The sequence below is a fragment of the Syngnathus scovelli genome, chromosome 8 (assembly GCF_024217435.2).
Source record: "Syngnathus scovelli strain Florida chromosome 8, RoL_Ssco_1.2, whole genome shotgun sequence".
Taxonomy (NCBI): Eukaryota; Metazoa; Chordata; class Actinopteri; order Syngnathiformes; family Syngnathidae; genus Syngnathus; species Syngnathus scovelli.
Genome location: NC_090854.1, coordinates 8,280,267 through 8,306,014, shown reverse-complemented (window position 1 = coordinate 8,306,014; position 25,748 = coordinate 8,280,267). Strand labels below are relative to the sequence as shown.

Below are 25,748 nucleotides of genomic sequence, written 5' to 3'. Positions count from 1 at the left end.
TTGCATGCGACTACAATAAATATGATTTTTTTTATATGCTAACAAAAGCGACAAGCTATAACGTGTCTTTTGATACATTTTTAACACATCGTGGTGAATCCACCATTATAACGTTGGTAATTAGAGGTTGCCATGGCGATATCATGAACTCATTCTGGTCACCTCAATTTAAAAATGTTTTTTTTGTTGTGTCTGCTGTTTTACTTAGGTGTGCTATTACATTAGAATTCTTTCTCTTTTTCTAATGACAATCACTGAATTCCTGCCCCCACACCCCCACACCATTTCTTCTTCACTTCAAAGTAATCAAGGCCTGCTTCTTTACAAACACAATATACTCTCCACCTTGCTCCCATTTATTTGTGTACAAATATTGATCTTTTTGCCAACAGCCGCCAGTGACGCCTGTTTTGACCCCCCCCCCACACACACACACACACTGGTGTAATTCGCAGGGCCCTTTGCGAGCGAGACAGGGCGGCGAGCCTGAGTGTACGGCGACATTTGTAAAATAGATATTTAGCTGTAAAATGAACTAACACAGCATGCGTTGTGTGTCGGTGACAGGTAGAGCACGGCTCCCTGGGAACAAGCGTAATAAAGCGCTATCTGTCTGTTGCCTCTAATGCCCCCCTAATAAAAGGCACCGTCCGAGGTGACTGCGCACAAATAAGGGCCCGGAGCTGCCGGACATCCATCGCGGGCCCCTGGAGCCACATTACCCAAACCTAATGGCCACTCCAAGCTTCATTAGGATATTAATTCTCCGTGTTTGTGAAGCGATTCCATCTGTAAAGTGACAGTAGCCGGCTGCCGGCGAGACGCCGTGTTATTGTTGTCCCCGCAGCCCTGCCCCCCTCCTTCTTCTTCTTAGCGAGCCGCTATCTGCTTTTGGCTTTGAGTGGCCGACAGAAATCTGATGATAGCGCTTGTCCTTTGAGATGGAGCCCAATGGAGCAAGTCCGAGCGCTGCCAAAAGCGGAGCTCCATCGGAGCAGGGGAGCAGATGGTCAGGTTGAACCCGGCCGGGTCTGAGAAACAAGCGGCAATGCTCAACAGAAGATGTCATTTTGCTTTTTTTTTTTTTTTTTTTTTTTTTTTTTTTAAAGACGTGACGACTCCCACCTGCAGAATGTCAAGTAGAGGCAGTGGGATAATAATAGATCTAAAAAAAAAAAAGCAATTCAAAAGAATTGGCCTTAACACTTAGGTGTCAAATCCAAGACCCGTGGGCCCATTACGGCCCTCCGAGTCATTTTTGGGGTGACTCATTTCTACACACATCGTTCTGGCCACCAGGGGGCAGTATATAGGCCAATTATACTAAATTCACACTTTCCTTCCTGCCTGGATGCTTAAACCAATTCTAATTTAGTGGCGCCTGCCTGGACATCTCAAGTGACGTCGTTCTTTGCAGAGGATAAAGAATACATGACTACTGTTTATTCTCTACCTGCATGCGTTGCTGCATTTCATTTTTACCGGCAGCCATTCGAGAGTATTGAGACTGTTTCAAGGCCTTGAAATTGATTATATACAGTCCCCTCCAAAAGTAATGGAACGGCCAATTTCTTTGCTTTTGTTGTATACTGAAGACATTTGTGTTGCAGATCAGAAGATAAATATGAGACAAAAGTGCAAATTATATTTCATGGAATTTACACCTATAGATGGCGTTCCAATACTTTTGGAGGGGCTGTGCACTTCATCACCTCATCTTTGCGGTTAAGAATTTCATCCACCCCAACAAGCCTCGTCAAGCTATAGCTAAAGTAGGATTTTGACATTTGTAAAGTGCCAAGATCATTTGCCTTGAAAGAGCCAAGCGGGAAAAGCCAGATGAGATGAAAGATAAACGGGTTGAAATGACAGAGAATTTTGAGGGCCGCAATGCGTGAGGTGGAGAGGGGTGGGGCAGTGGCCAACAAGCTGCACAGACCAAGCGCATCAATAGTCATGAAATGAGAACTTTCTACTTTCTACTAGTTTAAGGCTGAAACATTGAGCGAGAGGCCACCGGGCCACACGAAATAATCCTCGAGTGAGCCGCCCATTCTGAATGGCATATTAGCTGGCCGGATTTTAATGTAAATATGCCATTATGCCGTCATTACGCCCATCAGGCTGCATGGCACGCAGGTCAGCCCAGCCAGCGTTAATTTTGCAGCCAAAAGCTTTTTTTTCCCCCCTTCCTCTTTTGAAATGTTAATAACTTTCTATTAGTTAATGTGGCGTGACTAAAATTCAAATCAGACATAATTTATTTTAATATCTGTGACGAGCTTGTATGACCATTTAGCGGCGGTCTCCCGCTGAATACAACACTCCAAATTGTAGTAATTTGCATTCGGCAGAAAAGGCACGCCTTGTCTCGCTGCGGTGAAGTCAAGGATGATTCATTTATGCTCTGTGAAGTGCAAGTATATAGAATTAAATATTGTCATCCATCACATTTGCTTTATTTATTTATTTATTTTCACGTGGCGCGGTCATTTCCACACGGTGGAAAAATAGCATTTATCTTCAGTTTCGGCCGAACGGGGGACAAATGTGACTTTCATGCTCTCTTTCATGAAACAATGGCGCTCGCTAGTATGGAAGGATTAACGTGTTGGAGGGCCGCTGGCCAAAAAAAGTGTTCCGATTGACCCTTCACCTGCTGCTATGCGACCTGACAGCCTTGCGGGTTGTTCGGCACGTACAGCCCAGACAATTCAACAACTTTGCTCCTAGCGTGGCAGAAAGCTCAGAGAAGAGCGCAAGCACAAAAGTGATTTTTTTTCCCCAGTTTAAAGAATTTCTCATACTACGAGGATCAACTCGAGTAGCCAGCTGAAATAAACACAAAGCATGGCACAGCACATGTAGACAGAAATTCCTCTCTACTCATTTCTATTGAGAGCACACAAATGACAAAACGGGAAATGAAATTATCACGTGTGTGTCTTATGCAAAATATTTTCTTACAGCTGTTGGATAAAAAGCCAACACTGGTCAGAGACTTTTACTTCCTCTCTCTTTTTTTACTGCTAATTGAGCGAATTCTCATAATTAGCGCTAAAAAAAGTATCCGCGATATAACATTATGTTGTCCTTGAAATATGCTGTAAAAGCGTCAAAATCCGTTTTATCGCACACGAGTGGTTCATTATGGGCAGAGCATTTTTGCAATTTAATTTGCGGGGGAGAAGGTGAATGCAAATGCGAGGAGACGAGTTTGAGGCTAATAGTTGCAGGTGAAAGTGTCAGCAGAGGTTTCAATTAATCAGCCATTCTCTCCCATTTTTAAAGAAGGCTTCCGGTGGCCCTGTGTGAATTTTCAGGGTGAGGCCGATTGAAAACATCTGGGCCATTGTCGGGAGCACTCCCACATCATCCAGCGCCGGCTGAGATTCCACAATGCCCTCTGAAGTGACAGCTTTGACCTCGGCCAGCGTACGTGCGTGCGTGCGTTCGTGCGGCTGCCAGAATGCGCGCCGGCTGAAAAAGAATACGCGCTCCAGGCACAGGATGGTACCGCCGCTTATGACGGGAACTCTGTTGACGGCCAGCGTTTGTGCGAGACTAAAATATTTCCTCCAAAAAAACACCCCGATGGAAAATATTTGGATTTGAGATGTTCGACGATAAGCAGTAATATATTGATGTCATGTTAAAGTGCTTACAAATATGTGAATGTCGCATTTTGAGGGATTGACATTTGGAGGCGGATGCTTGGAAAGCAAGTTCCTTCACAACAGATTTAACTGAATAGGTCACTTGGGGAAATATATGCTACAAAAAGGTGCACTTACTTATGCTGTCAAAACAGGGGCCACTTGAGAGACCTGCCCACTTAGAACGAGAAGGTCAAGCATTGAGAAAGTTGCAATAATAATCCACTTCTTCAGTTTAATTGTATTTTGTTGTAAAATTGTATAAAAGAATAATAATAAGGACTCGCCACTTTAATTCAAAATGAGAATTAAAGAAATGGTACTGAAACTACTTTGTTCTGCATTCTAAATTGGATGTAATTCCATTGTCAATGTGTTAAATTTTAAATTGACCTTAGCATGTCAAACTTCCTAGGTTTTTTTTATAGACGTTTTTTAACGACACTTTGCTTCTTTGTGATTGACAGCTTCTATTTTCAAGACATTTTTTACTGGTTATTCGGTGTGCGAGCAAAATCCAGCTGCCTCCCATATCGTGATTGTCAGCAGATGCACATTGTTATTCCAAACAGATGTGAGTGTGACAAGCTTAAACATCTCACCTGCCCACCACTCCAACTGCTAACATCTTGAGTGGGAAAAAAAAAAAAAAAAAAAAAGCTTTTGCTCAATTGTTTCCACATTTGTGTATTTACAGCAACATTTTCAGTGGAGCTGCCCGGTATAATGAGATGTTTAAATATTTTAGCTGAATAAATCTTAATGGAATTAGTGGTACCCCAATGAGTTTCCGAGAGGGAACCTTTATCATATTTTATTCATTGATGAAGGAATGGGCATATTATACAAAATATAATTGGCAATTAGTCACAATATTATAGGCACAATCTAATCGGATCGGCGGCACGCCTTTACGGGGACGTCAATACTGCGTATCAGCGAGCTATATTGTATTGTGGTTGCTGTGTATTGCATCATACTGGGAAAATATGTTGTCTCTCTCGGAGCTAGATCAAATTGTGTTCTACAGCCTACTGCCAGCTAAAAAAAAAAATACAATCCCAAACATATTGTTGAAGTTCTTTGCTGGGAAATGAATGCTAATTTTTTAGCAACTTTCTTATGCCCACACATGGAAAATATATCATTTTAAAAACTTTGGTGGCTGGAATATATTCCACCGGGGTCATAGCGAGGCGTTAGCCACTAGTTGCCTAGCTCGCAAGCTAACAGGCTTCTGAGTTTCTTCTTGGACGAGAGTTGTCGATTTAAAAGGTTTTCTGGTTACGGTACATTTAAAAAAAGAGAAGGGGTCAAGAAAAAATCGAGCATTATTTTGTTTGTAAAGGTTTTTTTTTTGGGTCAAATCAGAGCTCAACAGATTGTGCGAGTGTACTTCATAAAGTGTCCTCTCATATGTCCTTGTAATGCAAGAAATTCTAGGCTGACTCAAATTCAAGATAGGTACGCCTAAGCTGTATTAATCCTTGCCGGAATGTAAAAGCTATAAACTCTGCCGGAATTTAAAAAAAGGCTGCGGAAAAACGTACAATATTATAGATTAAACAAAAGCGAGTGAAATGGAGTTCATTTGCATCACCCTTCTCTTTTCAGATGAGCTAAACTGCTTACCATTATTCAAAGATATCTTTTAAATAAGGCCCAAATATGCGGGTGAAACCAATTTAACGAGCGGCCACCAAAGACGTTGGTCAAATGATCTATATAGAGATTTTCACGGCGTAAGCCTCTTATCACAGCTGCTATAAAATACACATCATTCTGTTTCAGGACTGAATTTCAGAGATAGCAAAATACAATAAATGTGACATCTTAAAGCTTGGCTTACAGTACTTGTTAATTACAAAACCATTTCAAAAAATGAAGTTGGCCGAGTTAAAGAAAATGCATATTAATGGTGACTGGCTACAATTTGCTCTGAAAAGGAGAATACATTTCATCGTAAGTAATCAAGCCAAGATTTGATAGAATTGAAGAACGTATGGAGGTTAGTTTTTAGAAAAAAAAACTTTTGCAGTAATAGTAAGAAAAAAAAATATGGAAAATCTACATGGCCAAAATGACCACAAAAAAAAAAGCTCAAACAAGGCCCGGAGGTTAAGGACAATAAATATGAAGACAAACAAACAAACAATGCATCGTCTCTAATTGACTGTTGGAACAGCGAGACCGGCCGACTTGTTTAACAGCGGGTGTCGACGTAAACCTCAAACGACCGTGCTCTCCGCCCAGCAGACGCACAGATCATACGGCGAAGCTTTGTGAGCCTTTTCGACACGGACACTCGGCTTCGTGCTGACCGAAATAGCGTCTTATTAATCAAGGGAGCCCTCTTAATGCGACTAATTGAACTAGCCAAACAACAGCTAATGAGCTAGCGCAACAGGGAAAGACTTGTTTTGTCATTTGCGCGCCGGGTTGATGTATTCATACTTCAGGAATAATCATCTCTCTCTATTTCGTCACTGATGTGAGATTATTGAATCTGACCACAATTTACAAAAAAATAAAACATCATATTTGCCTTTCTGCCAAAAATTAATTTTCAAATTTGGTTTTACTAGGCCAAGCAAGTTTTGTTGTGATTTATCAGCAAACCTGACATTTGAACAGGGGTGTGTAGACTTTTTTTTTCTTTTTATGTCCACTTGGCTTTGCTTTCACTTTGGCGGTGTATTCAATTTACAGAGCTGAGGAGCATTACTGTCAAATAAAATCCCCAAAAACAGCAAAAAAAAAAAAAAAAAAAAAAGCTCATGTCTCCCATTTTTCTACCGCGGCGGGCCAGTCAATAGCGGCCATCCTGACACTGACTGTGTAGCTTATTAGAGCCCGTGTCTACTTCACCAAACACTCCACAGTACAAAGATGGATGAGCAACACTCCTCGGCCACTACAGCCACATTTATCTGGAAACGGCGGGGAGAGTTTTTGGAGGTGAGGAATAATTCCAGCCAGCAGTTGGTGCCCACTTTGAGAAGGAGGACCACCATGGGGCATCTGACAGTGATGAAGAGCATGGGCACACGCTGGCAGATTCGTCTTGAGCCGCAGCGAAAGAGGGGGGGGGGGGGGGACGGAAGGGGGGGGGGGGGGGGGCTGTCTGAACACGGGTTTAACAATAAAAACAGCAGCGTGTTTGTCTTTGTGCTTGGCTCTGAACAGTGACAAAAAGAGGTTCACTTTTTGCGGACTTTCAAAAGCGATATCAAAATGGCTAGTCAATGACACCGGCGCGCCTCGTCTGATGGCGACTATCGTACGTACCCAAGAGGCCTGAAAGTAACAGACAGACAGCATGTAAATGAAGGCCGGCTGAAGCCGACAGAGAAATGCACAGAGCCCATTTTTATTTATGTATTCAAGCTGCCCTCTACTGTTCACAGGCTCAATGGCAGACGGCGGAACAAAAGGAAATCGCACGTTTGGATGTCAAATCTCAACTGGGGCCGGGCTGGGCCAGGCCCCGCCCCTTCCTCCTCCTCCTTCCAAGTCTGAAGGATGCAAAATGGGCTGGATTTTAATAGAATGGAAGATGATTTGATTTTCCCTTGTTTTAGAGACAATCTAAGCATGTTGATGAAACGAAAGGAAAGATGATTGGAATGTTTTTTTAAATGCACGCCAAGAAAATTAAATATACCAAGCATCTATCCATCCATCATCTTAATTTAACTGATTTAACTTCCTCAGATTAATTTGATGGGATATTTGTATTTTAGCTGATTAAATGTGCTTTATGAAAATCACAGCCTACATCTCTTTCTTTCTTTCTTTCTTTCTTTCTTTCTTTCTTTCTTTCTTTCTTTCTTTCTTTCTTTCTTTCTTTCTTTATTTATTTTATTTTATTTTATTATTCAGATATAGTAACATTTGTACTTGACCTAAAACTGACTCATAATGTTTTTAGATGTTATATGAAAATCCTGGCAGTTCTTTGAAAACCGGACTTTGTTGTACTTTTGAATGATGTTGTGAAAGCAGACCGCCAGCACGGTTCTCCCAACGTGACAAATGGCGTCGCTTCTTTTTCCCGGCTAGAAGGGAGGCTTTCAGCTTTCAGCTCAGCGTGAGCGCTGTTTGTGGCGTGCGCTGCCACAGATATCTGCCCATTTCTTTCCAGCGCATTGCTGCGGGCGCTTGGTGGTGCGCACCGAGACCAACCGAGCTCCAAAACGTTCCGCTAGGACGCTAACGCAGCACTTCACTTTATTTATTTATTTATTTTTGGTACCACTTCCGACTAAATTCCCACCAGCACATCTTGATTAATGACATGCACACTCAAGGAAGCACCTTTTTAGTGTCATCCACCAGCATTTGATTTATAAAAGAATATCTCCCTTCCTTTTTTTTGTCTAGCTTTTACCAGAGCGTAGCCTTTCCCCCCTCTTGACAATTACATTATGAATGTGATTTTCAGAAATATGCAAGCGCACCTCGGAAATAGAATTTGCGAAACGCAAGTGGCCTGCACGCTAACTAGGGCAACGTATTTTCCGCGGTCATTAGCATATCATCGGAATTCAGCGAGCTGACACAATTGCAGAGATCAACACAGTTGATGTGTCAGCCACATGTATGTGTTGGCTGCTCTCAAAGTCAAGTGGATGTTAATGCCCCCGCAGACCCGCCGGTCTGATTTGCCGCATAAAGCAGCAGCGGCACATTTGCGCGCCAGCTCTCCTTACATCTTTGAAGAGAAAATTGTGGAGTTTAACCTTGCGTTATTATCTCTCATTTTGCCTTTGTGCAGGGAACAGACGTACATCCACAAGGAATTTGGCACGGTGGTCAGGACGCTGATAATCCCGAGTCTTTGACTGGCGATAAGGCGGCCAATTTAAGAAAATTACAAACCGCCACCGCCGCCGATGCTAGCCGTTCATTAATGCGCCACACGGAGAAAGATAATAATTCAAATCAAGCTCTTACTAACAATGATCACTCTTGATAAAGATTTCATTAAATCCCATTCAAACTTTCAGAGCAGCTGAACAAAATGGAGCATCGATGAAAAGCGTATTTTCACTTTTCCGTGTCGGGGGGTGGGGGGGTGGTGTCACGCAAATCCCTTCGTCAAAACAAATGCTGTTGACCAACACTGCTATTACCGCCCCGTTTAATTACATTTTGGCTTTAATTGCGTCAATCAAAATAATCTATAATGCCCTTTTTAATTACACTTTGGGAGTGACCTTATAAAAAGAGAATTTTATTATGCGCGTGCAATAATTATCCTGATAGGAGCCGGTGTCTCGCTCCCACTATTGGACAACAATGGCGCACATGGCTAACATCAATTTGAGGGCGTTTTGCTTGAATGGACGGGAAGGACACGCCCACTCCTTTAAAGGGGTCAAAAAAAATCTAGTAAAAAATAGTAAAATCTACCTTACTATACCAATCTCAATATTAAATGGGAAAAATGTTAGCAAATTAATTGTACACAATATATGACGATTTTCCTGCCGTCAATGGTGAAATATGGCCATTTAATGGCCATATTCACACCAATGCTTTTCAGAATCATGTTTTTGGAACATAAAAGGAAAAATGGAGTATACAATTCAGTCGAGCGACTGAATCGGAGGATATTTATATATTCATATGAATATTTACGGATTCAATCAATAATGGCATGCATTTAAAACGGCCACAATAATTGCTACATTAGTGCTGTGAGTACAGCCTGCAATCAAAGCGTGTCAGAGCCGGCAAAATGAAGCTGCCTTTAGCCTCGCGCAGGAATCTGGAGGACTGACAAGGAAGTGGGGGCCAGACGAGAGGGGGGGCACGAATGTCGAACGGCACCGGGATTCCCATTCATCCTCGGATTGCATTCTCGCGTTTGTCGCACCTGTCTTTTTTCACCTCGCTTGCTATCCCTTCGGATGCGCGCACAGGCAGGCGCGGCGGCCACCGGGCTTGACGGGCGGCGTTGGAGCGCGTGGGATGATTTCAAGAAAGAATGATATCGTTTATAGAGTTGAAACTCAGGAGGCGGTGGCGGCGGTGGCGTGACAAGACAGCTGTGGCAATCTGAATGCATGATCAGCCAAATGGAACTAAAAGCAATTATGCACCACAATAACATTTATGTATGCATCAAGTTTTAAAAGATTGACAAATGATTGTAATTACCACGTACGCTTCAGCTGGCCATTAGCCACATCGTATTGCGCAAGCTCCTTAGCCATCCAATTAAAAGTCATTTCCTTTTCCTCAAAGCAACATCGACGGCGTGCTGTGCGATGGATGTGGGTGTGAGATCTTATTTTAGGAGTGAGTAAAAAGCTTTATATGGGGATAAAATAGGCAGTGAGCTGTTTTGTCGTAATTTTTGTAGTGTTCCTGTCTGGCAATGGGGTCATTTTAAACAAATAAAAAAAAAAAAATCTGAATAACATGTATTAATTTGCATGCAATATTTCTATATTCTTATTAATATTCTTATATATTTATATAAATATATATATTTATATATTTTTAACAAATTAAAACAATTCTGAATGACACTTTTTAATTTGCATGCAATATTGTTAAATCCGCTCCGGTTTAACTGAGTTCCAGACAGACTTTTGTGAAAAGCGTGCGGAATCCCCCAAGCACTTCATCCCCGATTATGCTATTCAGGAAGTTTTGATGACATGCAAAACGAAAATTTTGCCTCACATTTAAGATTTCATAATGTCTTTCAAGTCAGTGGAAATGTGACCCTGCCATAACTCAAGCTTTGACTAACCTGAGCACCCTGTCATGAATACCAAAAAAAAAAAAAAAATCTCAATTTTCAGACAACTGTAGCAACTAAAGCCTGAGAGCAGATGTACAGTTCGTAGTGTCTCCCAACGCTGAGCGATGGAGCAGCCTAGAGACGGCGTAGCCTTCTTCATACCGGCTTGCCCGAGAGCTGCCCAGAGCATGGACAATTAGAGGGGTCCCCTGTGCCTCTTTGCTCTCTGTGCGCCTGGTGGGCTCTTCTGTAAGGCACTGAGGGGGAGGGAGGGGGGGCTTGTGGCACCGACTGGGCCATCTTGACGGGCTAGGCCAGAGGCGTAGAGCTGGGGGAGGCCTGATCTCGATAATCCCTTGGCCCCAAGAGGCTGTCATAGCACTCACATCGCTGGAAGCTAGAATGGAAATGGACCAGGGGGCTTTTTGAAGCTTTACCTGCAAGAAGAGCTCATCATCGAGTGGTAAAACGCACTCTGATTCAAATAGTGACTTTCTTTTTTTCTTTCTTTTTAAAAAGAGAATGATAGAAGCGCTCACCTACACGTAAAGCCTAAATGCTAATATAGGAAGTGTGAGATTCTATTAATTTAGTTTTTACAGTTGATTGTCTTCATTTGGTCATAGTACCAATTACAAAAAAAAAAATAAAAATAAAAACAATTTAAAAAATATATTGTTTCCAGTTTGTAGGTGTTTTTTTTTTTTCCCCGTCCAATCAGATTTGAGTCTCTCTGTGTTGCCATGTCAATGTAATCTGCCCAGGGCCTTCACAAGTGCTGGCCCATGCAGCTTGAATGATATTCACAGCAAAACCAATCTCTAACCAATCAGATTTCAAATCCACTTCACTGAGCAATAGCGGCATTTTAACGAGGAGGGAAGGATTAAAATTACGTGTCTGAGTTCCTGTTTTTGAATATAGAAGTCAACTCACGTCACAAAATGACCTGGCGCCCATTCGACATCACTTGTCGTGACGTCAGTAAATGATCTGCGCGGCCATTCTCTGCTTTCATTAATGTACAATTTATTCTTGAAATTCCCTCGACCTCGCCATCATCTATTGACCTGCTAGAGTATACGCGATGTAAAACAACCTTGTCGGACAACTTAAAGTGAGCCGTCCCACATGAATACGGCCATAGTCAAACGCGTTTCCCTAATTAGAAGGCATGCCTCCGAATATGAGGGGAAACTTAGCGCAAATGGAGAAAGGTCTTTGAGCGCTGTGCCACGGGCTGTCTCAGTCCCTTAATGTATTACCACCTGCACTCGCAATCAGCGACGGAACATCTAAATGACCGTCGTTCAGAGGAGACCGGGCCCCAAACTGTTGGGAAACACACGAGAGGTGATTTAAGATATTGGCTGTAATGAAGCCGACTGCGGCGGACTCCGCACTGAATGCGATGGAGGAAATTATCGGCGGGAACGGGTCAGAGCCCGACATATACCAAGGGCGAGGCGCCAAATGAAATGCAGATAAGAAGTGTCCAGTACGAGCGGTGTTTACCTCGTGTCAGGTAAACAGCGGGCAGGTGCGGGTAGAGATGATATAATCAATGTTTGCTGTTTGTTTGACAGCGAGTGCCACCGCGTATTGTCATGTTTCCTTTGATCACCTCTGACTGCTCTCTTCACCGGCGCCGGCCTCGTCTTTATAGGCTCCAATACAAAGACGGCAGCATCGCGGGCCTCCCTCGGGCAATCAAAATAATACATTTTGTCCTTATTTCAAACACCGCAGCCGCCTTTGTTTCTCGGCTTCTCGACAATATGTTAAATACGAGCAAAACGCGACGAGCGGCCGGCAGCGAGGCGCCCCGTCGGGTCAGCGCAAACACAAAAGAGATGGAAGACGGGCAACATATTGGTGCGGCGTCTCCGGCTTGATGGCTGCCAACTGATCCTTGTGATGGTGATTGACAGGCGCTGACCGGCACTCTGCCGGCGCTGGCTTCTCCACACTGCTGAGCACAGCGGGTAGTGTGAAGGCTGGCTGAGATTCCCAATAAAATGGACATTACGGGGATAAACAACAGCCGGCTCAGCGGAGGGGAGAGTCGGGCACGTAGCGCTCCTCCATCACACCGTGAGCGAGGGTTCACTGGCTCTGGAGTGCTTTCGCCGCCGCACAATAGAAAGGCACCGCCAAACATCCTTTTCCAAAAAGCTCACAGGACAGATTGCTGTATATTTATCTTCAAAGTTGGCTCGCTCTAACGTGAGATGGGGATCGGAAAAGATGTTGCTATTCATTGTTTTTGTGTTCGGGCCAAAGCAATTAAAGTGCCGATTGACATCTTGTTGCATTTCGGCACCAAGGAACGATGTTCAAGTGAGCTTAGTTTAGACAAAAGTAGTGCTTTGTGGCATCTTGGAACTGTTGAAGTGAGTTGAGGAGCTTCATTTCGTAAACAAAAGAAAATATTACATCTTGCTGCCAAGGACTTCATGAACAGGAATGCTATCACCGATGCTAATGCTAACGCCAAATGAGAAGTGTCCAGGCTGGCCTAGCAAAGAATGTGATATGAGGTTTCCATGGCAACAACAGCAACGATGTCCTCCTCCTACTCTTAGTTAGTTTACAGTATTTCAAGTTCTGTCTTCAAATTGGCCAGCCATTAGTGGAAAAAATTGAAAGTTTATGTATCACGCAGGTTACATAAGTGTCACAGCGCCAAGCTATTTGCATCCCCAATTTTCGCATCCATTAAAGAGATGAATGCTTTGATAGCATGGCAGTGTTTATCTGTGCTCTTTGGGGATTCATTAAAGAGAACGCTCCTTTCAAAACATAATCTATTGCTTAATTAAACTTCCCAAACATGAAATTTAAACCCACTTGTCTGGAGAGAAGTTACCGCTGCTTTGTCGCTGATTTCATTTGCACAAAATCCTCGCTAAAATATGCTGCGATGTAAATGTCAATAAGGTTTGCTGCTTTTTGTATGTCTGTATATAAATTCACTCGCGGGCTTTTAGTACATTTCACAGCCCCTAACGCTGAAGCACATTATTACAACGTGTGAAATTTTAATCAAAGATGTTGTGAAGAAACAGCAATCAGCCAAGCAACATAATTAATGTCCTCTGTCACGGGGATTATGATGGCAAATTTGAACGGGCAAGTGTTTTAAAGAGCAACATTAAGTAAATGACAGAGCGGGAGTGAATGAGCCATTGTGCTTTTCTGTCACTTTATGTATGCCCCCCATTATATGGAATAGCATTACTTCCATTTTTAATTGAACAGCATTTTGTTTGGCGCAGGCCTTCGCGTCGTCCATTTTACGCTCGAGTGACTCACACGTCACAATCAAAGCTTATTTGCAAACGAACGGAATGGCAGCGGCGGCAAAATAAAAAAAGCACCTTGGAGTGTTTCTGATGAAATAATGATCTACAAATGCGTCCGAGTACATGTTGATAATACATCCGATGGCTTTAATTAAGCCGTGGCTTCATTTGTGAGAGTTACTGTTCAACAGTTTGTTTTATACTCATTGTCTCGCTCATTAAAATGCAAATTGTGCATATGCTTTTATTTTTCTACAGCAATGACCCCGCGGCTCAGGCGGTTCATCCGATTCTCATCGGCACCTTGCAATAAGTGGCGGGCGGGGATGGTTGAACGAACGTACATGTCGTTAATGTACACAAAGATATGGTTGCCACACAATATGATGTTTAATTGGACATATTCTGTGGGTGTACCAAGGTTATTATAGATAGACAACTTTTAAAAAAAAAAAAAAAAATGACATGGAGTGCCTTTTAAAAAAAAAACGATAGCTTAAACTAAATTTTACATTTATAAAACTGATCAAATGCAGCGAAATTGTTCTTTGACCTTGTCAATTAATATTATAGAAATATTTTAGATTTGAAAAATAAAAAACAAGGCATGTTGATGCCGCGAGATGGTGACGAATCACTACTTTTGTCTAAATGAAGCTCTTCAATGCACAGCATCTTGGCACCGCAATGCCACAAAATGGCGGCACTCTAAATAATTGTTATTTGGCACTAACAATCAACAAGATAGCAACAAAGCGCTACTTTTGTCCAAATAAGACTCCTCAACTCACTTTGACCGTTTCTTGGCACCAAGATGCCACACATTGACACTACTTTAATGACTTTGGCCAAAGTACAAAAACAACAAATATGTTGTTGTTTTTTTTAAACTAATGGAGAACTAGTTTCCAAAACATGTGCGGCTCACCGCGTTTGAATGTATCCATCCCACCTAAGCCAATGACAACGCCGGACTTGTGCTGTCAGCATCTGTGTGGCGTTACTGAGCACACGCTGGCATTGGTGCAAATATTCCTCCTTGAGGTGCCAAAGAATTTTGCAAAGAAGCTTTTGGTGAGTCCCGGAATTGATTTAAAGTCGAACATACGAGTACACGCAGGCACAAGAATGGTCCCGGTGGCCACATTGTGGGTGTCCTTAATGTGTCACTAATGTGTGAATTAGAGAGTAAGTGAGAGCGCCGCGAGCAAAAGAGCCAGTTGCTGGCACGCTGCCCAGCAGTTGCCATGGCCGTAGTCTCGTTTCTGTCAGCGGCGTTTGTTTCACAAGCACCCTAATCAATTGGAATGCAACCCTTGAAATAGAGCTTGGCAGCCGGCTAGGTTGGCCTATTGTGGCCGCTCGCGCAACACTACTTGTCACTCTCGTCACTTTCCAATTTGGCCCTCTGAGCGGCGTAAGCAGGGGAGACGAGAAACACTTTTTACATTATTGCCCTGCCAGCTTGTAAAAAGGAGGCTCCCGACTGGACGCACATTAACGCCGCGCGCCGTGTTCCCGCCAGGTGTGCGTCCTTTAGTGTTTGGCTGACAAAGAAACTGAGAAGAAATAAAAACAAAGGACTGATGGACTACACGGTTCGTCGCAGGGTGCAGCGCTAACAGAACACGTGGACATTTTTCCTCCAGTTTTCTTATATTAATAGAGTTTTGAATAAATCCAAAGTTTGGAAATCTAAGAATAATCGTGTTAATTAATCGTGATTACAATATCAACCTAAATAATACAGTTAAGATGTGTAAATTAGATCATCATGAGCCAATTTACTATTTATATGAAATACAGTAATTGCCCATGGTAGCATTAGCATTCATGCTAAGTATATTGTCAATGTGCAAATGCTTAAGAGACAAAGATTTACGCAATATTTTTTGGGTGGGATGCACGTTAGCCGTAACGCTTGAGTGGCAGCATTTACTTTTATTTTGCGGTTGGATGCACGAGCGCCCTCAACATTCACACAATCACATCCGAGAATAGAGAGAACCTCAGTTGAATGAACGGCGCCTGGAGGAGGAGAACTCCGGCAAGTGAATTGGGTCTAATTTACTTAGGGCGGCGCTGAATGGGCTCACCACTTAAGAACACCGTCATTAGTTTATTTGATTCACGCTGGACGCTGGGATGTAAATTGCTGTTTGCATTCAAAGGGTGGATAAACAACTCCCAGCGGGACGCCTAAAGACTGATCGGCCATTGCCTTCGCGACATGCCGCCGCATCAGCCTCGGCGTGTCGCCTCGCATCGCCCCACCAATCAAGGGCAGCCTGCCTCTCACTGTCTCCCTCCGACCAATTCATCATTTGCCGGGTTAAGCAGAAATAAAAACACATTACTGTCACGTTAGACGGATAGAGAGAAGTGCCTGCTTTTTGCACTCCGCAGTGGTAAAAGTCGAGCCGGTTATTGATTTGTGCTACATAAATCTTGTTTTCCTTCCTGCACTAGTGAATCAGCGCTGACCCTCAGGGTTAACAAACATTGTCGGGGCTTTCGGCGGGCGTGTGAGCCAATAACGCACGTGCCTTTGCAATCGCCGTCTTGTCGTTTTCTCGGCCCGCCTGCTTTGACTAATTGCCAGCAATCGAGAAATAATATGACGGGGCAGAAAAGAACTTCTTGCCTCTTACCGAGGATCCCGGAACCAAAAACCATCAACGGCGGATGTGGGCAGCGGGAGTCTGAGAGTTACAACCTGGATTAATTGGCGGTGGCGTATCCAGCATGGCTGGCGCCACATCACATTAAGATGATGAGAGTTGACTCAGTAAACTTTCACAAAGGCAAAGCCCTCGTTACGGCGGTTGAGTGACACCGTGGGACAAATCTACTGATCTGTTATGTCAACAGTTGGTGTCAAATTTGGTCACAAAAAGTGGACTAAGATTTTTTTTTTTTTAGACAGGCTAAAAGGAGCTCTATGCTTCTGTGCAGGTGGTCTAATAAAAGGAACTTAACGTTTTACCAATTGATCGAGTCATAACGGGGAAAACCATTAATAGCGTGACAGTCCGGTGTGCCGGACTGCTTTACAAGAGAGGACAAAGCGTAAACTAGTACCTGAAGCTTGAAACCGGTGATATCCAATAAAGACTCAAAGGCAGACTTTGTGTGGCTTTACAGTAAATCCGTTTCAACAAAATAATACTCTTTTTTGCCGTGAAACGTTACAGGAGCGCTCACAAGGCACAACGCATTGAGCAATATAAAGACAACAATATTTTGCCGGTCTCCCGTGACCGCTCTTTGTTTTAATAAGTCATGGAGACATCAGGTGGTAAATTGTTTAATCTTTCCGTAGTATATGAAATCCATTTGTTTGCGGGCTTAGAAGATTACCATCAGGAACGCAATCACGTCATTACAGGTGCTATCATTATCATTTATCTTTCTGACATTAAAAGACGTGCTAAATGCCAAAGTGTTCCTCCGAGATGAGAGCTTTGTCCTACGTGATGTTTCTACACTTTTAATTACTTTACATTTTATGAGTACCCCATGTGCACCTGTACAGCGGGAAAAAATGAGGGAATGAACTTGAGCATTATTAGGTAGACCAGCACTAAAATCTGTAAATAAATAAATAAATAAATATGACAATACTATGATTATTTAAACATATATATATATACGTATATTACTGAACCATGTCATATTGGGGTAAATGTTATATTATTTATATATTATTTTTATTATTCTTATGACATTATTTAATAATATTCATCACCATTACTATCATCACCATCATAATTTTTTACAAATTAAATTTTTAAGCTCATCTCCAGGCCAAAGATAGTGTACAACAATTGCAGCAGCCCCAAAACAAAAGCTGTAATATTTTGATTTAGCTGCCAGTGCAGCATATAATGGCGGTTGTACCCCGCCGCTAACAAGCACAAAAATAATGTATGCCGCTGAAAAAAAAAAGATTACATTTTGTCCCTGCTAATGTACCTAATGCTAGTTCGTGTATTTATTTTTCAGTTCATCAAAAATTGATTCACGGTCAAATGTGGTCATATACTGGGAGTGTGTATGTGTGATAGCAGTGTGAATAAGTTAGATATAGAAAAAGAAGAAGAGGAGGAGGAAGAGGGTTGTCTCTGGAGGCCACCACACCAGTGCTCACCCTGCTGCCAGGCACACTACATACACCAGAGAGCTTATTTACCCAGCAGCCCCAAAAGAGACCTGGGCCCGGGATCTTATTTACTCCGAGCCTGGGCGGCTATCAGGTGCTGAGGGGATCTGGCCGGCAGCAAAAGCAAATACCCTAGATCAAACCCAACCGTGGTGGAAGGAAGAAGAAGAAGAAGAAAAAAAAGGGGCACCGAGCCAAAGTCTTGGTCAAGAACTAATGTTTACTCGGCGGTTTGAAAAGCTATATGTGGACTCGATTTCCAGGACTCCAAATTGACACATCACTTCCTCATGCCCCAACCTCTTTTATTAAAGGTCTCCCTTTATCAGTTAAAAAAAAATGTTTTTTAAGATTTACTGACTTTGTAAAATAATTTGGGTTGGGTATGATCAAGCTATTTTCATTGGTCGAAAATAACTCATTTACTGTGTAAATAATTAGTTAAAAATTCATTATTGATGACGTCACAATGGCGTCAGAATTTCTTTCCCATCATTTTGCAAGGCTTTTACTTTGTATCGATTATTGCGGCATCCGCAAATCGTATTCGTGATATTCAAGACTCATTTTGACACAATATGCATTAAAGTACGAAAAAATTGGATTATGACGTGAGGGCACCTTTAAAGCTACGGCAACATAAGCATATGTCTAGACGGCGGTAAAGTGGATTTCTCTTTTCAAACCAGCACTGCCACCGGTCTCGAGGATCAGACATGGTGTCGGGGATGGGGGGGCCTGGATGAAATACGGGTTGGGGTGTGTGGGTGGGGGGGGGGGGGGGGGGGGGGGGGGGAACGGCGCTAATGACGAGCTCTTATGCATCAGTGCACTTACTAATGAGCTTCCAGGGAGAGGCTGGCAGAGCCTGAGCGAAGGCTGAGCCGGGCTGCGAGGGGCCTGGGCCATCACTTCCCCGCTGTGATCCTTGCCTTCCCACTCGCAAGGAGCCTCGGCTCCCAGCCACTAATGAGTGTTAGAGGGGGGAGTCGGCGCTCGCGTCCACCTGCCAGCCTTCAGAGCCCAGCCTGCTGCAAGACAGTAGGGGTCAGATGCATTCCTGAGCTCTTAATAATTTACATCATATTGATTTCTTCACCGTTAGACATTCTCACCTGCGCGGGGCTAGGCTGACTAACCAGCTAGCTAACCGAAGCCACGCCACGCTCAGGAAGACTAAAGCCAAATTGTTGCACCAAACAAGTCGGCAAAGACAAATTTCCAGCCCCGGCCGATTGTCTCCCGACACCTGAGACGATGAGCCCAATCAGAAGGCACCAAAAAAAAAAATCCCGCAAGAATGACAATGAATTATGCAGTTTGCATTCGACTTAACCTCTAATCAGACTCAGGGAGGAGGACATTAATATTCCCGCTCTGTCAATATGATGATCTGTATACTCCATCCTTTAAATATTCATCAGCTTTGAACACAGCTCTCCTTACTGTGATTTATAATTTAAACGGTATGAATGTTACATAGGTGTGGCGCCAAGAACGACTTTCTAGCAGCCCTGCTCGCCGCACTTAAGGATGACTTTTACCGCCATCCACATTCCCTCATCGCAGACCAGATTCAAGTATTGTCGTCTCTCAAGCCGTCCGTCTTTCTGTCCGGCCGCTGCCCGGTCGCTTGTCCATCTCGACGTCTTACGCCGTGCAACAGTTTGTCATCTATTTTTTAGTACCTTGGCTCAACCTCAGTCTGTCCATACATTTGTCCATCAGTCTGTTTGTCCATCCGTCAAATTCTCATCTTTGCATTAGTGCATACGCGAGAGGTGTGCTTTAAAAATCAGGTGAGCCCTGTAGGCATTGTGATGTCATCTGGAAGTACGAGGCAAAATGGCCGCCCCCTGATATGACCAAAAACAGGTATCTTCATTCATATTCCACAAACACAATACAAATCAGATTAGCTTGTTTGGACTAGCAGGAGCTAAAAAACATTTTCGACTTGACTTTCCCTTTAATGATGCTTTCTTACCCTCCTTTCTCCTCCCTACAGATAGACTCATTCAACTATTCAACGGAACGTTTTTTTGTCTATTAAGCCCTCTGCCAGCAAGGAACTATTTGGTCCGACGATTCTTCCGCAGGCTCCCAAAACTGCGGTCGGCACAGTGTTATTTTTGAAAGCAAACATCATTCCCAATTGCTCAATTTCTCCTATTTACGCATTTGAAGCGATTGCCGAGTCTTACTGAAGTTGACACACAAATGTGTTCTGGAACCAGCAATGCTGCCTAAAGACAAATCAATTTTCTACATCTACAATTTGGTCAAAATACTTGAGGGAATCGTGTCAACTATTTTTTTAAATATATATTATTATATTTTATACAAGCATTTTATTTTGGATTTTATTGCACAAATGTTGCACACGTTAAAGCTTTTGGTATTACGGGGCATACTTAATTGTTAGGTAATCCAGTCAAACTGTAATGGCAAAGTAAACTAAAAATTTGACTATAAAATAGTCAAAACCCTAAATTAATAGATATGTTTATAGTAGATTTTTTTTCCCCAGGTACATGCTGCATATTTTAGGTAATATTAATTTTAATCAAAAGAAAATGCCTTCAATTTTTTGATCAATTTGTGGCTTTCAAAGATTTTGTGGGTCTGGAAAATGAAATTCCAATGTAATTTTCCATAGTTCTACTTTCAAGAGTGCACTCAATTGAATTGGCAATGTTAATATAGACGTCACAACGATTGGTGAGCCTTAACTTGGTCAAAAGTGCCCCCTTCTGGTTACAAGGTGACTTTTTCAACCAGCCATTGTTTTGAATGCCCAGCTTCCTGCAGGCAGTTCCCGAAGTAGAATAACGCGATATTTGCTCCGATTCGTCTTATTTCATGTCACTGATTCAGGCAATTAATCTATTTTCGTGTTTTCAAGTTTTCAATACTGTATTATTTTATTATCATTACTATTATTTTGTTCGTGATCTTTATTCAAATATAGTATCATTAAATATTTTAATATGTTTAACTTGTTCCAGTCGTGTTGTATGCGCTCAAGCAGTTTAATTTAATAATACAATAAAATGAACCATAATAATAATAAAAAAGAATATTCATAGTTATAATACCTAAAGTGAATCAATCATATTCTAGTCAGATGGTTATGATATAACTATACAATGTAATTTGGTTTTTGAACCACTAGGTGTCAGCAAAGATCTATTTTTGACAGCTTTGTGGTAATACTGTATTAGTTTCCCGTTTCCCCTTGGAATTTAAAACTGAACATATTATGTTTTCAGATTCAGTTTCATTTGCTATCATCATATCACCCTGATAATACAAAGCAAAGAAATATTTTTTTCTATTGCCTTCCTGTGCAGCTGTAGCAAAAATTGCAGAATGTGGTATAAAATAAAAGTGTTGACGCCTCAGAGTTTAACGTTGTTGACAGAGGTGAAAAGTAGCTATAATGGGGTAAATATCGAAGCAAACAAGGCAAAAATACTTCACGGCTCGAAAGTGAAACACCATTATGACGCTATTTCAAATTCGCAATGAGTCACCCTCGGTTTGAACTCGGTGTATAACCTCGAACGACTGGACGGAGATGCTCCGTGCGCGCTGTCCTCCGGGCTAATTAGGGCTTCCTCATCTTTCCTTTACCTTCAATAATTAAAAGGGCTCCGTGTTATTTTTGGTGCATCGTCGTCCCCTGATAAGACCGACGGTTGATCATGCAGATCAGAGAGAGAAGGAGCGCAGGGGGATAGTCATTAGGAAAAATGCTTAGTCAGACACAATAAAGGTAAACAGACAAACCTTGACCCTTTGCGAAAAAGTTACGAGGAGAGCCTTAAATAAAATAAAATTATATAATAAATAAATAAATACTGAATAAAAAAATATTAAATCAAATACCAAATAATTAAATATTTTATTATATAATAAATAAATAAATAAATACTGAATAAAAAAATATTAAATCAAATACCAAATAATTAAATATTTTATTAGATAAATAATAAATAAATAAATAAATAAATTATGAGAAATTCCCATCTCCACTGCTGTTTTTGTCATTAAACATTCTGGGTGAATGTAGAGCATGAGTTGCACGACAGCTTGCGCAAGAGTTGCTTACGTTGCACATTTGTTTGCGGGTCACCCTCTAGAGACTTGATGTATGTCCTTGTGTGAGTATCTCACGCGAGCTGGATGACAGCAAAGAGCAATATAATCGAGGTTAGTCTCTCCTAATCAGCTCAAGCAGAAAACACACTCCTAGGTCATTGCTCTGCTGTACTGCTCAGCCTTCATATTACGACCACCTACGCGGTGTAATGAGATGCCATACACGATGCCATCACCTTTGACTGACCTCGTCCTAGAGGTGTTGATCCAAACACAAAATCATTGTGGGTGTAACCTGTCTACATGAGTTGCTCCACCGTTTGTGTATGATCGCAATTAATATATACGTCATAGAACACATTTTGTATTGGATCTGAGGCTGGTCAAAGAATCACAATACAAAATCCAAAAGTACAACAAAGAACAATTAAAAAAGTCTACCAGGAGTTTGAAGCCAGATGCACACCAATGGAGTACATCAGTTTCCATGGCAACTGATCACAAGGAGGACAACATAAAATGAGCTCCTCGCTGCATTGAGCCTCATTCGGCAAGTCAAGAGTTGGAAGGACTTGTTTGCTGTCTAGCAGTGTTCCCTACTGACGGACAAAATATCATATATTGCTCTCTGAAGGATGAAGACATGAAAAATGAGGCCATCTACATTCGAGTCTGCTACACGGCAATCGCCATACCAAGGAAGGTGATTAAAAGCCACCGAGACATTTCCGTGCTTTGAGAATTGTCTGGGGATTGTGACTCATCATTATCTGCTGCTAATTCAAGTGCTATTAATAACAAGCAATGTAGTTTTCTTCTAAAGCAATTATGTCCCAAGACTCAAATTTTCATCAACAGTCGTAGCAAAGAAGGGAAGAGCCCGCCGGCGATAAAACCGCAGTCAAATCGGAAGGTCATCAAGAAGATACAAAATGGTCGCGCTTTAAGAAAGCTTGGGCTTTTTAATTGGCAGCATTTTAATAATTCATATCGGTGATGCGTTACTCAGGGGAAAGGTTCACCGTTGGTGCCCTTTGCGTGGCGTCCCTGAATAAGTAATTGGCGGCGCGATGGAATGTTTAGCCGTAGGCTCTCGCGTCAAAACCGTGCAGGGACGAAAAGAAGATTCCTTCCGTTGTAGCGATTTTAAACTTATTTGTATTGTATTGTGCACGGCAGTTGTGGTGTTTTCAATTGGGACAAAGCACTGACCTCTCCTGCAGATTAAATGATATAGTTAAATCACTAAGCTAAAAGTGCTGGATGTTTTTTTTTTTTTTTTGCTCTATTTTTCCTCATTGAGGGCAGATGGTGGAAAAACGTGTACAGCGGCATATGGGGTGAGGCGCAGCGGTGGCTGCAGCGACAAAAAGCAGCAATAGCACTCTGGTGTTTCACATTGCTGGATTATTGGGCCCGTAATGGACAATAAGTAAGCCCCGTGCGCATTGAGGGAGCCGCAGCGCAGCTTGAGCGAAAGACAGAATGACAGAATGACAGACAGGCAGGCAGACAGACAGACAGACAGACAGACAGACAGACAGACAGACAGACAGACAGACAGCCAGCCAGCGAGTCACTGTCGTGAGACCTGGATTAGATCTCGCGCTGTGTTTTCCACTGCTGGCTGGCTGGCGGCTGCTGTTTTTCAAATTGCTCTAGATTCCCAGAGATTATGCGCTGTGAATGAATGACTGAGTGAATGAATGAGTGGTGGGCTTTTTTTTTTTTGATTCAAAAACAAACATACAGTAAGCCTGAAAGTCAGGGAAGGACGGTGCGTTCAAGTGCAAGGGAACCTTAAAGGTCGAGCGCGATTGCTTTGGTATGTCAACCTCCGATTTTTCAGTTAAAGTAGAACGACTAAGGAAAAAAATGCAAAGCATGACATTCTTCTACATGGAGCTCCTCAACTCACTTCAACAAGGCAAAAGATTACTTTTGTCTCCAAAGAAAAGAATCCGCAATTGACTTTTGACCAAAATGCCCCAGGACAACACCAAATAACTTCTTTAGTCCAAATGAAGCGCGCCAAATCGTTCCTAGGCACAAATAAGGCGTCAAACCGCTACTTTTATTGCCGCTTTTCTACAGTTCAGAATAGACAACATATAATTTGACAAATCCACATTCACATTTTGAGCTGCACCTGCTATCTACAAACTTTCCCATTAGGATTTCAAAGTGTAACATTATGAAGAGAGAAATGCACCGCTCCCTTCCCATCCGTCGGAAAAACTTCACTCAAGTGCCATCCTTTTAGAACTCCTCCAAACTAGGACAAGCAGACAATGGGGTAATTGCTACTAATGGATGCAGAGAAAAGCAAACGCTGTCATCATTGTCAAGCTTTCTACTGTACACCACACTGCACGTTTTCTTGCATCTCCCTTCATTTGAAGGGATCAAAACCGCATGGAATTGGGCTAAATGTTCTTTTGCGGGTGGAGTGAATGGCTCATCCGAGGTCTTCTCCTCATAGACTGTAAACTGCTGATACGGTCCTCTCCAAACATGACTCATTGAGCATATGCGCTTTTAAACACCCACAAAGCACTAACAAGGGCATAATCGGGCAAAATTGACTTTTTTAATGGCCTGTGTACAAACAGTTGAATTTCTGGAGCGCCTGCCAAGCCATTTCAAGTGAATTAAGCTACTAATTACCGTTTTTTTGTCAAGAGCCTATTCCAGAAAATGTGTACCAGAGTACGTACAACACACTGAGTTTTTCCGCCCAACTGAGACAAAATATATATCCTTCTTTCAAAATTGAAGTCGACAGACTTAAAGTCAAAGTCAAAAGCTGTGGCGGATGAAACGAAAACATAACGTTGGCATTAATTCAAGGAGACAACAGTGAAATGAGCGACCACGCTGGACTAAGTGGACAGGATGCGTCTCCCAGGGTGGGCATGCAACACCCCCACGGGGGGATTTGGCTTCTCCCCCCCATGTGAAGCTCTCAGTAAATATCAGACCTCAACTCACGCAGGGCCACGCTTTGCTTTGACCAGTCAGCACATCTGCCAGCCCCAATCACCAATGTTTCCACAAGTGAGAAACACACAACAAGGAGATTTCTCGTATTGGTCATAATAGCTGAAGTATCAGTTGGACTCCGGTTTATGCTTCAAAGGTTGAAAAACAACAAAATTGCATGTGCCCTGACTCCTGGCAGAGGGACAGTTCATATTGAAGAAGCCTCAGAGCCATTTAAAATACACATACCAAAGTGCATATTTGTTTTGCATGAGCAAAACAAAAAACCAAAAAAATTCAACCACTTCAATTTATGTCAGCATGTTTAGTGATTAAAATTTTTTGGAGTCTTGCACATGCGTAAACTCCGACAATGTCAAAATTAAAGAAAGGCTGATGTGTGTTCTGAGATCAAAGTTTTCTACATATGTAGCTGAGAATTGATCGTGCTAGCTTAACATTAGCTTTTCACGCGGAATTGCTAAACGTTAGCGTCACTATCTTGCGACCCTCAACCTTGCGTGCATGTAAAAGAAAATCGATTGCCGCTATATTATTACGTTTTTGGAAATAATTTCAGGCTTCTTTCATGTAGAACTTAAGATCCGTGGGTTAGAAGAAAATCAACCAACAACTGAGTGGAGCCCGTCAAAAAACGCAAACCTCACCTGTACGTGCGAACTGACGGTGGCCGTAGTTTGCGACGTTTGCTGCTGCCATCTAGTGGTGAAGTGGTGAAGCTCACTCACTATCAAAACAAAAACAACAAAAAAAGGTTATTA

General features: G+C 42.3%; 1 long non-coding RNA gene across 4 annotated transcripts in view; it reads right to left on the bottom strand.

Moving 5' to 3' along the window:
• LOC125973587 (uncharacterized) overlaps positions 1-25,748 on the bottom strand; it is a 95,411-nt gene that overhangs the window by 25,037 nt on the left and 44,626 nt on the right. For 2 of the 4 annotated variants that reach the window (XR_007483214.2, XR_007483201.1), the window contains one exon: positions 25,635-25,714. The exons of the other annotated variants lie outside the window; for them this stretch is intronic. This is a non-coding gene — a long non-coding RNA (uncharacterized lncRNA). The remainder of the gene's footprint in view (positions 1-25,634; positions 25,715-25,748) is intronic. 4 annotated transcript variants of the gene reach the window in all.